Genomic DNA, 2,917 nt, shown 5'->3' with positions numbered 1-2,917 from the left:
TCTGTCCCTGACAGTCAAGAACCCAAACCACGTGTTGTTCTCAGACACGTCGGATTTGGGTTGGGGAGCGACTCTGGACGGTCAGGAATGTTCGGGTCTTTGGACGTCGGATCAGAAGAGCATGCACATCAACGGCAAGGAGCTGTTAGCGGTTCACTTGGCCTTGATGAGTTTCGAGAGCATTCTTCGAAACAAAGTGGTAGAAGTCAATTCGGACAACACCACAGCATTGGCGTACATCTCCAAGCAAGGAGGCACTCACTCCCACACACTGTTCGTCATCGCAAGGGACCTCCTCATCTGGTCAAAAAATCGAGGCATCTCCCTGTTGACAAGATTCATCCAGGGGGACTTGAACGTCTTGGCAGACTGTCTCAGTCGGAGAGGTCAGGTGATCCCCACAGAATGGACCCTCCACAAGGACGTGTGCAAGAGTCTTTGGGTGACTTGGGGTCAACCCTCCATAGACCTCTTTGCCACCTCGTTGACCAAAAGGCTCCCGACCTATTGCTCTCCAGTCCCAGATCCAGAGGCGACCCTCATAGATGCGTTTCTACTGGACTGGTCTCACCTGGACGCGTATGCATTCCCACCGTTCAAGATCATCAACAAGGTACTGCAGAAGTTCGCCTCTCACGAAGGGACAAGGTTGACGTTGGTTGCTCCCCTCTGGCCCGCGAGAGAGTGGTTCACAGAGGTACTTCAATGGCTGGTAGACATCCAAAGTAGTCTTCCTTTAAGGATGGATCTCTTACGGCAGCCCCACGTAAGGGATCTTCATCAAAGCCTCCCCGCGCTTCGTCTGACTGCCTTCAGACTATCGAAAGACTCTCAAGAGCTCGAGGTTTTTCGAAGGAGGCAGCCAGAGCGATTGCGAGAGCTAGGAGAGCTTCTACCATCAAGGTATACCAGTCGAAGTGGGAAGTCTTTAGAGACTGGTGCAAGTCATCATCCATTTCCTCTTCCAGTACCTCTGTAGCCCAAATTGCAGACTTTCTCCTACATCTGAGAAATGTTCGCTCCCTCTCAGCGCCCACTATTAAGGGCTACAGGAGCATGTTGGCTTCTGTGTTCAGACATAGAGGCTTAGATCTGTCCAATAATAAAGATCTCCAAGATCTCCTTAAGTCCTTCGAGACCTCTAAGGAGCGTCGTATGGCAACTCCTGGATGGAACTTAGACGTGGTCCTAAGGTTCCTAATGTCCGACAGGTTTGAGCCATTACATTCAGCCTCCCTGAAGGATCTCACCCTCAAGACGCTTTTCTTAGTGTGCTTGGCTTCGGCTAAAAGGGTCAGTGAGATCCATGCCTTCAGTAGGAACATCGGCTTTTCTACAGATAAAGCCACATGTTCGCTTCAGCTTGGTTTCTTGGCCAAAAATGAACTGCCTTCTCGTCCTTGGCCTAAGTCGTTTGATATACCTTGCCTGTCAGAGATCGTAGGCAACGAGCTTGAAAGAGTACTGTGTCCAGTCAGAGCTCTTAAGTTTTATTTAGCTCGTACCAAATCCTTACGAGGTGGATCTGAGGCCTTGTGGTGCTCAGTTAAGAAGCCTTCATTGCCTATGTCTAAAAATGCTTTATCGTATTTTATTAGATTTTTAATCCGAGAGGCTCATTCTCACTTGAGTGAAAAAGATCGTTGCTTGCTTAAGGTCAAGACGCACGAAGTAAGAGCTATAGCAACTTCCGTGGCCTTTAAGCAAAACAGATCTCTACGAAGTATTATGGACGCGACCTTTTTGAGGAGCAAGTCGGTGTTCGCTTCATTTTACTTAAAAGACGTCCAGACTCTTTATGAGGACTGCTACACACTGGGTCCATTCGTTGCAGCGAGTGCAGTAGTGGGTGAGGGTTCTACCACTACATTCCCTTAATTCCAATATCCTTTTAATCTTCTCTTGGAATGTTTTTAATCTTGTTTTGGGTTGTACGGAAGGCTAAGAAGCCTTTCGCATCCTTTTTGATTTGGCGGGTGGTCAAATGTCATTTCTTGAGAGCGCCCAGATTAAGGGTTTTGATGAGGTCCTGTTGTATGGGTTGTCGCCCTGGATACAACAGCTCCTGGGAGTCTTTCAGCATCCTGAGAGGATGGCTGGGCTTCGTGAGGAAAGCGGACTAACAAGGCAGAGTAATCGTCAGAGTCAGCTTCCTTACCAGGTACCTATCTTTATTTGGGTTTTGTTATGATATAACTGTCAAAAACTCTAAGCATATACGCCTATATTGTATTAATACTGGTCTCTACCCACCACCATGGGTGTGAATCAGCTATTATATATTCACCGGCTAAGTTTAATATTTAAAAATTATATTTTGATTATAAAATAAATTTTTGAATATACTTACCCGGTGAATATATAAATTATAGGCCCTCCCTTCCTCCCCGATAGAGACCCAGCAGAATGAGAAGAACTGAGGCTGTTTACATGTATATGCGGTATCTGGCCGATAGTCGGCGCTGGTGGGCACACCCGCAACCTTCATAGCGATCGCTCGCGAGTTTTTGTGTGTTTTTCTGTCGAGCCGCTGGAGCAGCAGCTATTATATATTCACCGGGTAAGTATATTCAAAAATTTATTTTATAATTAAAATATCATATTATCTAAATAAGGTTTATATGCCTAATTGTTTTGTATTCAAAATATGGATTATTGTTATTTTCTCATAATATTTACAAGATGACCAAGTCACATTTATAATCTGAAGAGGATTGCTGAGAGTGAGGTCAAGTTAATGAATTTTATCTGCTAGGTGAGAAGAGACTAATAGGAACAGGTGTACTGTAATGTGGAAGGCATAAATTAAATGAAACATTCTTAGAATATGTTTTTCATAGCAATACATATTATATTAATTAAAATTAAGCATAGTTTGTCATCTTTGTTAAGCCTGTTCTGTCATTGAATTAATTTA

This window comes from Palaemon carinicauda, chromosome 20, assembly GCF_036898095.1.
Source record: "Palaemon carinicauda isolate YSFRI2023 chromosome 20, ASM3689809v2, whole genome shotgun sequence".
In the NCBI taxonomy this organism is placed as follows: Eukaryota; Metazoa; Arthropoda; class Malacostraca; order Decapoda; family Palaemonidae; genus Palaemon; species Palaemon carinicauda.
The sequence above is the reverse complement of the archived record's forward strand: the minus strand, read 5'-3'. Positions refer to the sequence as shown.